The sequence below is a fragment of the Sarcophilus harrisii genome, chromosome 1 (genome assembly GCF_902635505.1).
Source record: "Sarcophilus harrisii chromosome 1, mSarHar1.11, whole genome shotgun sequence".
Taxonomy (NCBI): Eukaryota; Metazoa; Chordata; class Mammalia; order Dasyuromorphia; family Dasyuridae; genus Sarcophilus; species Sarcophilus harrisii.
The window spans coordinates 248,020,936-248,034,450 of NC_045426.1; positions in this window are offsets into that span (position 1 = coordinate 248,020,936).

Below are 13,515 nucleotides of genomic sequence, written 5' to 3' on the forward strand. Positions count from 1 at the left end.
ATGCAAGAAAGTAGGATCTGTGAATTGGAAAAAGAAAATAATTCACTAAAAAAAAAATTAGTGAAATGGAAAAAAATTCCAAAGACCAAAACAATACATTCAAAAACTCAATTGGACATATACAGAAAGAAGTAAAAAAAGCTAATGAAGAAAATAATTCTTTAAAAATTAGAACTGAACAAATTGAAACTAATGATTCATTGAGACAGCAAGAATCAGTCAAGCAAAAAAAAAAAATGACAAACTGAAAAGACCATGAATTATCTACTTGCAAAACGACAGACTTGGAAAATAGATCTAGGAGAGATAATCTGAGGATTATTGACTCTTCCGAAAACTATGATGAAAAAAGAGCCTAGATACTATTTTACAAGAAATCATCAAAGAGAAGTGCCCAGATGTAATAGAATCAGAAGGTAAAATAGGCATTGAAAGAATTCATCGAGCACCTTCTGAAAGAAACCCTAAAATAAAAACCCCAAGGAATATTGTGGCAAAATTTCAGAACTATCAGATTAAGGAAAAAATTTTACAAGCAGCCAAAAACCATTTAAATACCGAGGTGCCACAATAAGGATCTCCCAAGATCTGGCTGCCTCTACATTAAAGGAAAGAAGGGCCTGGAATATGATATTCCGAAAGGCACAAGAACTTGGGATGCAGCCAAGAATAAACTACCCAGCTAAGCTGAGCATTTTCTTCCAGGGAAGAAGATGGACATTTAATGAAACAAATGAATTCCATTTGTTTCTGAAGAAAAAACCAGAATTAAACAAAAAATTTGATCTCCAAGAATAGAACTCAAGAGATGCAGAAAAGGTAAAATAACTCTTGAGAATTGTATTTCTGTTGTGGATATACAAAAAGAATACATGTAAAATTTGATTGTACTGATATAAAAAAGGGAAGTAGATATGGAAAAGGTATGATGGCAGAATAAGGTGGGAAGGAGGGATAAAAAGAGGGAAACCACATCCCACAAAGAGGCTAAGGAAACTTATCATATCTGAGGGAATTTAGAGAGGGGAGGAACATTGTGTGAATCTTACTCATCAGAGTTGTCTCAAAGAAAAATAATTGACATTTGTTTTAGAGAAAATTCTCTCTCCTCATTAAAAACGGGGAGAGGAAAAGGGAAAAGAAAAAGAGTAATAAGGAAGGAAGGGGGAAAGACCAAAGGGGGGAGGGAGGGATTATAAAGAGGATAAGATTGTGATACAAGAGGGTACATAAGTTTGAAAAGGGGAAAGAGGGTTGGGGAGGCAAGAATAAGTAAAGCACAATCTGGGGTTATTAGGGATGGCAGGAAATACAGATTTAGTAATTCTAACCATAAATGTGAATGGGATGAACTCCCCATAAAGAGGGAGGCAGATAGCAGACTGGATCAAAAGTCAGAACCCTACAATATGTTGTTTACAAGAAACACATTTAAAGCAGGGGGATACATATAGAGTAAAGGTAAAAGGCTGGAGCAAAATCTATTTTGCTTCAGGTGAAGTCAAAAAAGCAGGGGTAGCCATCCTTATCTCAGATCAAGCAAAAGTACAAATTGATCTAATTAAAAGAGATAAGGAAGGAAACTACATCCTGCTAAAGGGTAGCATAAACAACGAAGCAATATCAATATTAAACATATATGCACCAAGTGGTATGGCACTCAGCTTCCTAAAGGAGAAGTTAAGAGAGTTGCAAGAAGAAATAGACAACAAAACTGTAATAGTAGGAGATCTCAACCTTGCACTCTCAGAATTAGACAAATCAAAGCACAAAACAAATAAGAAAGAAATTAAAGAAGTAAATAGAATATTAGAAAAATTAGGTATGTTGGATCTTTGGAGAAAATTGAATGGAGATAGAAGGGAATATACTTTCTTCTCAGCAGTTCGTGGAACCTATTCAAAAATTGACCATATATTAGGACATAAAGACCTCAAAATTAAATGCAAGAAAGCAGAAATAGTAAATGCTTTCTTTTCAGATCATGATGCAATAAAACTACATTCAACAAAAAATTAGGGGAAATAGACCAAAAGTAATGGAAACTAAATAATCTCATCTTAAAGAATGATTGGGTGAAGCAGCAAATTATAGATACAATTAATAATTTCACTCAAGATAATGACAATGATGAGACATCATACTAAAATTTGTGGGATGCAGCCAAAGTGGTAATAAGAGGGAATTTTATATCCTTAGAGGCTTACTTGAATAAAACAGAGAAAGAAAAGATTAATGAATTGGGCTTGCAACTAAAAAAACTAAAAAAAGACCAAATTAAAAACCCCAATCAAATACTAAATTGGAAATTTAAAATTAAAAGGAGAAATTAAAAATATTGAAAGTAAAAAACCATTGAACTAATTAATAAAACTAAGAGTTGGTTCTATGAAAAGCCAATAAAATAGATAAGCCTTTGGTAAATCTGATTAGAAAAAGGAGGAGGAAAATGAAATTAGTAGTCTTAAAAATGAAAAGGGAGAACTTTCCACCAATGAAGAGGAAATTAGAGAAATAATAAGGAGTTATTTTGCTCAACTTTATGCCAATAAATCTGATAACCTAAGTGAAATGGATGACTACCTCCAAAAATATAGACTTCCCAGACTAACAGAGGAGGAAGTAAATTGCTTGAATAGTCCCATTTCAGAAAAAGAAATAGAACAGGCAATTAAACAACTCCCTAAGAAAAACCCCAGGACCAGATGGATTTACATGTGAATTTTACCAAACATTTAAAGAACAATTGGCCCCAATGCTATATAAATGATTTGATAAAATAGGGAATGAAGGAGTCCTACCAAATTCCTTCTATGACACAGACATGGTACTGATACCTAAACCAGGTAGGCTGAAAACAGAGAAAGAAAATTATAGACCAATCTCCCTAATGAATATTGATGCTAAAATCTTAAATAAGATATTAGCAAAAGACACAGAAAATCATCTCCAAGATAATACACTATGATCAAGTAGGATTTATACCAGGAATGCAGGGCTGGTTCAATATTAGGAAAACTATCATATAATTGGCCATGTTAATAACCAAATTAACAAAACCATATGATCATCTCAATAGATGCAGAAAAGCATTTGATAAAATCCAACATCCATTCCTATTAAAAACACTTGAGAGTAGAGGAATAAATGGACTTTTCCTTAAAATAATCAGCAGCATCTATTTAAAACCATCAGTAAGCATCATATGTAATGGAGACAAACGCAACCATTCCCTAATAAGATCTGGAGTGAAAACAAGGTTGCCCACTATCACCGTTACTATTTAATATTGTATTAGAAACGCTAGCTATAGCAATAAGAGCTGAGAAAGAGATTAAAGGAATAAGAATAGGCAATGAGGAAGCCAAATTATCACTCTTGCCGATGACATGATGGTATACTTAGAGAACCCCAGAGATTCTGCAAAAAGTTAATAGAAATAATCCACAACTTTAGCAAAGTTGCTGGTTATAAAATAAACCCACATAAGTCATCAGCATTCTTATATATCACTAACAAAATCCAACAGTCAGAGTTACAAAGAGAAATTCCATTTAAAGTAACTACTGATAATATAAAATATTTAGGAATCTATCTGCCAAGGGAAAATCAGAAACTTTATGAGCAAAATTACAGACCACTTTTCACACAAATTAAGTCTGATCTAACCAATTGAAAATATTAAATGCTCTTGGATAGGGCGAGCAAATATAATAAAGATGACAATATTACCTAAACTAATCTATTTATTTAGCGCATACCAATCAGACTCCCAAAAACTATTTTAATGACCTAGAAAAAATAACAACAAAGTTCATATGGAAAACAAAAGGTCAAGAATTTCAAGGGAATTAATGAAAAAAAATCAAATGATGGTGGCTTAGCTTACCAGATCTAAAACTATATTATAGAGCAGCAGTTACCAAAACTATTTGGTATTGGCTAAGGAATAGATTAGTTGATCAGTGGAATAGATTAGGTTCAAGGGATAAAACAGTCAACAAATATAGCAACCTAGTCTTTGACAAACCCAAAGATCCCAGCTTTTGGGATAAGAACTTACTGTTTGATAAAAATTGCTGGGAAAATTGGAAACTAATATGGCAGAAACTAGGCATTGATCCATACTTAACGCTGTACACCAAGATAAGGTCAAAATGGGTTCATGACCTAGGCATAAAGAATGAAATTATTAATAAATTAGAGGAACATAGGATAGTTTACCTCTCAGACCTGTGGAAGGGGAAGGTCTTTATGACCAAAGCAGAACTAGAGATCATTACTGATCACAAAATAGAAAATTTCGATTTTACCAAACTGAAAAGCTTTTGTACAAACAAAACTAATGCAGACAAGATTAGAAGGGAAGCAATAAACTGGGAAAATATTTTTACAGTCAAAGGTTCTGATAAAGACCTCATTTCCAAAATATATAGAGAATTAAGTCTAATTTATAAAAAATCAAGCCATTCTCCAATTGAAAAATGGTCAAAGGATATGAACAGACAATTCTCAGATGAAGAAATTGAAACTATTTCTAGTCATATGAAAAGATGCTCCAAGTCATTATTAATCAGAGAAATGCAAATTAAGACAACTCTAAGATACCACTACACACTGTCAGATTGGCTAAGATGACAGGAAAAAATAATGATGATTGTTGAGGGATGTGGAAAACTGGGACATTGATTCATTGTTGGTGGAGTTGTGAACGAATCCAACCATTTTGGAGAGTAGTTTGGAATTATGCTCAAAAAGTTATCAAACTGTGCATACCCTTTGATCCAGCAGTGTTACTACTGGGATTATATCCCAAAGAGATTATAAAGAAGGGAAAGAGACCTGTATGTGCACGAATGTTTGTGGCAGCCCTTTTTGTAGTGGCTAGAAACTGGAAACTGAATGGATGTCCATCAGTTGGAGAATGGCTGAATAAATTGTGGTATATGAAAATTATGGAATATTACTGTTCTGTAAGAAATGACCAACAGGATGATTTCAGAAAGGCCTGAGAGACTTACAGAACTGATGCTGAGTGAAATGAGCAGGACCAGGAGATCATTATATACTTCAACAACAATACTAGATGATGACCAGTTCTGATGGATCAGGCCATCCTCAGCAACGAGATCAACCAAATCATTTCTAATGGAGCAGTAATGAACTGAACTAGCTATACCCAGAAAAAGAACTCTGGGAGATGACTAAAAACCATTACATTGAATTCCCAATCCCTATATTTATGAACACCTGCATCTTTGATTTCCTTCACAAGCTAATTGTACAATAATTCAGAATCTGATTCTTTTTGTACAGCAAAATAATGTTTTGGTCATGTATACTTATTGTGTATCTAAGTTATATTTTAATATATTTAACATCTACTGGTCATCCTGCCATTTAGGGGAGGGGGTGGGGTGGGGTAAGAGGTTAAAAATTGGAACAAGAGGTTTGGCAATTGTTAATGCTGTAAAGTTACCCATGTATATATCCTGTAAATAAAAGGCTATTAAATATATATAAAAAAAAAAAGATGGATAGAAATTTAATAGGCAAAAAAGCATATGGAATGTTCTAAGCAAGGTAGTAGAATAAGCAAAAGCATGTAGGGGGAAAAGTACAAGGCACATTTGGATATTTCAGTTTGAATAAGTTTTATAGTGCATAAGGAGGAGGATGTATTATAAGGCTGAAAAGATAGGGCACTTTAGTCAGCAACTACTATCTCTCTTTGGGCATGAATCTTTCATTTAAGATAATAAGACTGCAAGACCTGTAATGGGACATTAGTACAATGGGTAAAATACTAAAAAAAAAAAAAAAAAAGTAACTACTGATAATATAAAATATTTAGGAATCTATCTGCCAAGGGAAAATCAGAAACTTTATGAGCAAAATTACAGACCACTTTTCACACAAATTAAGTCTGATCTAACCAATTGGAAAAATATTAAATGCTCTTGGATAGGGCGAGCAAATATAATAAAGATGACAATATTACCTAAACTAATCTATTTATTTAGCGCTATACCAATCAGACTCCCAAAAAACTATTTTAATGACCTAGAAAAAATAACAACAAAGTTCATATGGAAAAACAAAAGGTCAAGAATTTCAAGGGAATTAATGAAAAAAAAATCAAATGATGGTGGCTTAGCTGTACCAGATCTAAAATTATATTATAGAGCAGCAGTTACCAAAACTATTTGGTATTGGCCAAGGAATAGATTAGTTGATCAGTGGAATAGATTAGGTTCAAGGGACAAAACAGTCAACAAATATAGCAACCTAGTCTTTGACAAACCCAAAGATCCCAGGTTTTGGGATAAGAACTTACTGTTTGATAAAAATTGCTGGGAAAATTGGAAACTAATATGGCAGAAACTAGGCATTGATCCATACTTAACGCCGTACACCAAGATAAGGTCAAAATGGATTAATGACCTAGGCATAAAGAATGAAATTATTAATAAATTAGAGGAACATAGGATAGTTTACCTCTCAGATCTGTGGAAGGTGAAGGTCTTTATGACCAAAGCAGAACTAGAGATCATTACTGATCACAAAATAGAAAATTTCGATTATATCAAACTGAAAAGTTTTTGTACAAACAAAACTAATGCAGACAAGATTAGAAGGGAAGCAATAAACTGGGAAAATATTTTACAGTCAAAGGTTCTGATAAAGGCCTATTTCCAAAATATATAGAGAATTAACTCTAATTTATAAAAAATCAAGCCATTCTCCAATTGAAAAATGGTCAAAGGATATGAACAGACAATTCTCAGATGAAGAAATTGAAACTATTTCTAGTCATATGAAAAGATGCTCCAAGTCATTATTAATCAGAGAAATGCAAATTAAGACAACTCTAAGATACCACTACACACCTGTCAGATTGGCTCAGATGACAGGAAAAAATAATGATGATTGTTGGAGGGGATGCGGGAAAACTGGGACATTGATGCATTGTTGTTGGAGTTGTGAACGAATCCAACCATTTTGGAGAGTAGTTTGGAACTATCCTCAAAAAGTTATCAAACTGTGCATACCCTTTGATCCAGCAGTGTTACTACTGGGATTATATCCCAAAGAGATTATAAAGAAGGGAAAGGGACCTGTATGTGCACGAATGTTTGTGGCAGCCCTTTGTAGTGGTAGAAACTGAAACTGAATGGATGTCCATCAGTTGAGAATGGCTGAATAAATTGTGGTATATGAAAATTATGGAGTATTACTGTTCTGTAAGAAATGACCAACAGGATGATTTCAGAAAGGCCTGGAGAGACTTACACGAACTGATGCTGAGTGAAATGAGCAGGACCAGGAGATCATTTTATACTTCAACAACAATACTAGATGATGACCAGTTCTGATGGATCAGGCCATCCTCAGCAACGAGATCAACCAAATCATTTCTAATGGAGCGTAATGAACTGAACTAGCTATGCCCAGAAAAATAACTCTGGGAGATGACTAAAAACCATTACATTAAATTCCCAATCCCTATATTTATGCACACATGCATTTTTGATTTCCTTCACAAGCTAATTGTACAATAATTCAGAGCCTGATTCTTTTTGTACAGCAAAATAATGTTTTGGTCATGTATACTTATTGTGTATCTAAGTTCTATTTTAATATATTTAACATCTACTGGTCATCCTGCCATCTAGGGGAGGGGGTGGGGGGGGTAAGAGGTGAAAATTGGAACAAGAGGTTTGGCAATTGTTAATGCTGTAAAGTTACCCATGTATATATCCTGTAAATAAAAGGCTATTAAATTAAAAAAAAAAAAAGAGAAACATCATATCATTCAATTTGGATGAAATATGGAATATATGAAAGGGAATAGGATGAAATAAAGTTGGAAATTGACTAAAGCTAGCTAATAGAAAGATAATATAAGGCAAGGAATGCTTTGTGATAAAGGGAATGGTATTAATGAATAAAAAAATGATCTCTATACTAAGCATATATAATATGCTTATAGAATAGTAATAGAAAAATAATAAAAAATATTTTTCTAAGTTCTTAAGGACCCCATGCTGTAGTTGGCAGATTTGTTCAGTAGTTTCAAACATGTCTGACTCTTTATGGCCAGATATGTATTTTTCTTGGTGAAGTGGTTTGCATTTGCTTCTCCAGATCATTTTAGAGAAGAGGAAAGTTAGGCAAACCACCTTTAGTGACTTGCCCATGATCAGAGCTAGTGAATGTCTAAGGCTAGATATCTTCCTGACTCCAGGGATGACAGTCTAGACAATTATATAAAATTTTACTGCAACAGAGATGGAAACTCCCAGAATGCCTAAGGTTCTAGTAGCTGCATATATGGCAAGATTCAAGGGCTACAGGTCAGATAGTATAAATACTATGGCTATTATATAGAGCATGGAAGACAGAATTAAGACTAGAATGTTCTAAGGAAGTACTGAAAAGGCAAATGATAATACATGGTGATGTTTCATGTCAATGGGAAGAATAGAGTTGTTGACATAACAGGTTTTATATATTCAGAGGACTGTTTTGGCAGTAGTGTATATGGAGTTAAGAGGAAAAGATAAAAGCCAGAATGACTATTTGTAATGCTACCACAATAACTTATTTGGTTGGCAATGGACCTGAACCAATGGTGTGGCAGTTTGAATGGAAATGATGAGTCGAATCCAAGAAATACTGAAATGATAGAAGGTGAGGTCAAGGGATCAAATATGGGTAGTTGGAAACATGCTGCTTCCAACAACATAAATAGGGGAGTTAGGAAAAAGAAATAGGTTTAGAATGGGGATTGGTGGTAATAAGTTAATTAGCAAAATGATGAGTTCAGATCTAAACATGCTGACACTGATATATTTTCAGGAAATCTATGTGAAGACATACAGCAGGAAGTTAGAGCAGTGATAAGCTGTAGAAGCAAAGTGAAGAGAAAATAACAAGGAGTGAATGATGGTTAATAGTGTTAAACACTACACAAAGTTAAGCATTTAGAAAAGTCTAAGTGTTGTAATTAAGAGGTCATAGATAACTCCTTGAATGAGGAATTTTTCTGTAATGCTACGAGGATTAGAAAGTCAAACACTAAGGATTAAATATTGAATGGGTGGGAAAGCAGAGGCAATTAGTGTAGATATTTCTTTTCAGAAGTTTTGGATTTAAAAGAAAGAAGAATTCTGGATGTCCTTTTGAGAATATGGGATAGTAAAGAGAATATATTGCAAGGAAAGTGTTTTGAAGATATGACAGTTTAAAGAAAGTATTTTTGTTTTTAAAGTAAAATAGAACAGTTGGAAGGAACCAGTAGAGAAAAAAAAAAAGATTGCAATTAAGAGAGAGAAAGTTATGAGAAGACCAAGACTGTGGAGGAAAAATGAAGAGATAGGAAGTTGCTTCCAAAAGTATTTACTTCTTAAGAACTTCATTATGTTCCCTAGTACTTTGTGCATATATAAAGCATTTCTAAATTTGCTCCTTAATTAATAAATAGGAAAACTGGCTTGTGAGTCAGAGCAATATTTTATTTTAAATTATTTTTTTCAAGATCCAAATGTAAAGGGGAATTTCAGAATTTACAAATGCATGACTTAGATTTTTCCTTATTTCAAGAAAATTTTAGGGTGTCTCTAAGACTTCTGGCTCATCTTCAGTCCAGAGAATTCTTTAAAAACACATTTTGTGGAGGGCAGAGTCAAAATGGCAGAGAATAGACAAGTCTTTGAGCAATTCCTGGCTTCTCTCAGATCAACACCAGATCAAACCTTTAATTGGGCTTTGGAGTGAGAGAACGCACAAATATTTGCAGTAACAAATTTCCAGCAGAAGATATTTTGGAAGAACTTTAGGAAAGATCTGCCTCAATTAAGTGAGGGGCAGGAGGGAATTGCAAGTGAGTACAGGAGCAACATAATACAGTGCAATGCAAGGAAGCCCAGAGCAGAGAGGCTTTCATGTGCTGGAGGAAACTAATGGGAGGATCTTAGCTAATATACAACAGTGTTTGCTACTCTGTCCTGCTTCAGAAGTCAATGGATCAGCAGATTAGCAGTGAGACCTTCAACATAACTATAGAAGGCAAATAGTGAGCCCCCAAATGCCAGCATAACACAGGACTTGTCCATGCCCACCCAGCATGAAAAGGAAGCCAGCAGTATCAGCCTCAGGGCAGTGTGAAGCCACTGATACTTGTAGAGGAAGCTTACAACAATCTTCCTTTTACATTAAGATAGACTTCAACCTTTAAAAGTGAACAAAAAAGAAAAAAGAGATCTAACAATAGATGCCTTTTATGGAGACAAAGAACAGAACTCAAAACCTGAGGACACTAAAGGCAAAACACCTCTAGGAGATGTCTCAAAGACTGACATAAATTGGTCTCTGTCTCACAAGTCTCTTTAGGAAAATCCAAAAATGAAAAAAGGGAAAAGATGTGTTGGAAAAGACACACAGAAATTATCCAAAGAAAATTACTGTTTAAAGAATAGTTTTGATGAAATGAAAAACAAAATCAACTCCTTGAAAAACAGAATTTATAAAATGGAAAAAAATCCAATGAACAAAACAACTCATTTAAAAGTTCAGTTAGCTAAATTCAAAAGAAGATAAAAAAGCTAACTCAAGAAATTAATTCACTAAAAATTAGAATTGAACAAATAGAAATGAATGAATCAATGAACATTGAGAATCAGTCAAACAAAACCAAAAAAAAAAAAAAGAAGAAGAAAATGTAAAATACATCATAAGAAAACAACAACAACAACAACAACAACAACAAACAATAACTGACCTGGAAAATAGAACCAGGAGAGACAATGTAAGAATTATTGTACTCCCTGAAAACTATGATGAATAAAAGAGCCTAGACAATATCTTTCTAGAAATCATTAAAGAAAACTGTGCTGATGTCCTAAAACCAGAGAGTAAAATAGCTGTTGAAAGAATCACCAATCACCTCCTGAGAGACACCCCAAAAATGAAAAGCCTAAGGAATATTATAACTTAATTCAAGAATTATCAGATCAAGGAAAAAATACTGTAAGCAGGCAGAAAGAAACAATTAAAATATCGAGGAGCCACAATCAGGATCACCCAGAAACTACTATCTTCCACTTTAAAGGATCATAGGACCTGGAATATGATAGCACAGAAGTCAAAGGAACTTGGACTATAGGCAAGAGTCAACTATCCAGAAAAATTAAGCATTTTCATTCAGAGGAAAAGATGGAAATTCGTTGAAATAGGTGATTTTCATTTATTTTTCATTAAAAGATCAGAATTGAACAGAAAATTTGAAGTTCAAATACATAACTTAAGAGAAGCACAAAAAGGTAAAAAGGAAGAAAAAAAATCTATGTTTTCTTAAAGGTTAAAATGTTTACATGCCTATATGGGAAGATGACAAATTTAATTCTTGAGAACTGTATATTTGTTAGGGTTATACAAAAAGGTTATACATATAATTTGACTTTACTGTGATGAAGCTAGAGGTGTAAAAAGGGATTGTGCTGAAAGAAGTGGGAAGGGGAGATAAAATGAAGTAAATTATATAATATGAAAAGCCAAAAAACGATCTATTAGAATTAAAGGAAAGAAGGGGAGCACGAGCATTGTGTGAACCTTAATTTCATCAGTTTTAGCCAAAAGAGAGAATATCAGATATATTTAATTTATTATAGAGACTTATCTCCTCCTATAGGGAAGTAGGAGGAAAGAAGGGAAAGGAAAGAGATAGGTAATTGAAGGAAGAATAGAAATAGAAAGGAAGAGGGGTAAGAAAAGTGTTTACTATGAAATTTACCCCTTCCTACAAAAGGGGTAGGGAGATTGAGGATGGTGATGATCAGAAACAAAACATAGGTGAGGAAAGGAAAGATAAAAATATAACGTGGAAAATAAGATGACAGGAAATACAGAGTTAGTAATTTTAATTGTGAATGTAAATGGGATGCACTGTCTCATAAAATGCACTGTCTCATACATTGTTAAAGTAGAGTGATAAATACAGAGTAAAGGTAAAAGGTTGGAACAAAATCTATTTTGCTTCAGCTGAAGTAAAAGAAGTAGGGGTGGCAATCCTAATTTCATAAAACAAAAGGAAAAGCACATTTAACTAAGAGAGATAAGGAAGGGTATAAATGTTAAAGGGTATACATAATGAATGAAGTGAATAAGAAAGAAGTTAAGGAGATAAATAGGATTTTAGAAAAGTTAGATGTGATAGAACTTTGGAGAAAATTGAATAAAGACAGAATGGAGTATATTTTTTTTCTCACCAGTACATGGAACCTACACAAAAATAGGAAAACTATAAGCATAATTCACTATATCAATAACCAAACTAACAGAAATCATATGATTATCTCAATAGATACAGAAAAAGCATCTGATAAAATCCAACACCCATTCCTATTAAAAACACTAAACAGTAGAGGAATAAAAGGAGTTTTTCTTGAAATGATCAATAGCATCTATTTCAAAGCATCAGTAAACATCACATGTAAAGGGGATAAACTAGAACCATTTCTAATAATATCAAGGGTGAAACAAGGTTGCCCACTATCAGATTAAAAATTCAATATTGCCTTAGAAATATTATTAGAAATTAGAAAATTAGAAATTATTTAGAAATATTAGCTTTTGCAATAATAGAAGAAAAAGAAGTTTAAGGAATGAGTAGGCAATGAGGAACTCAATTATTACTCTTTGCAGATGATGGTATATTTAGATAATTCTAGAGAATCAACTAAAAACAATTACTAAAGATAATTTACATATTTGAGCAAAGTTTCAGGCTACAAAATAAATCCACATAAATCATTAGCATTTTTATATGCTACCAACAAAATCTAGCAACAAGAGTTACAAATTGAAATTCCATTTAAAATTACTGAAGATAATATAAAATATTTGGGAATTTACCTGCCAAGGCAAAGTTTGGAATTATATACACATAATTACAAAACACTTTCCACACAAATAAAGTCAGATCTAATCAACTGGAAGAATATCAAGGGTTCATAGATAGGCCTAACTAATATAAATAAATTTCAACTCTACCTAAATTAATCGACTTATTCAATGCTACACCAATCAAATTTTCAAAAAATATATTATATAGATAGTAAAAAATAATAAGAAAGTACACCTGGAAGAACAAAAGGTCAAGAATTTCAAAGAAATTAATGAAAAAATGAAAATGAAGATAGCTTAGCTGTACCACACCTAAAACTATATTACAAAGCAACAGTCATCAAAGCCATTTGGTACTGGCTAAGAAATAGAGAAATTGATTAGTGGAACAAATTAGGTTCACAAGAAACAATGGTCAGTGACTATAGTAATTTAGTCTTTGATAAACTCAGAGACTTCAGCTTCTGGAATAAGAACTAATTATTTGACAAAAATTGCTAGGAAAATTGGAAATTAGTATGGCAGGAAGCAGGCACTGGCCCACATATAACATCCTGTGCTAAAATAAGTTTGCAGTGGTTTCATAATTAGACATTAAGAGTAATACTA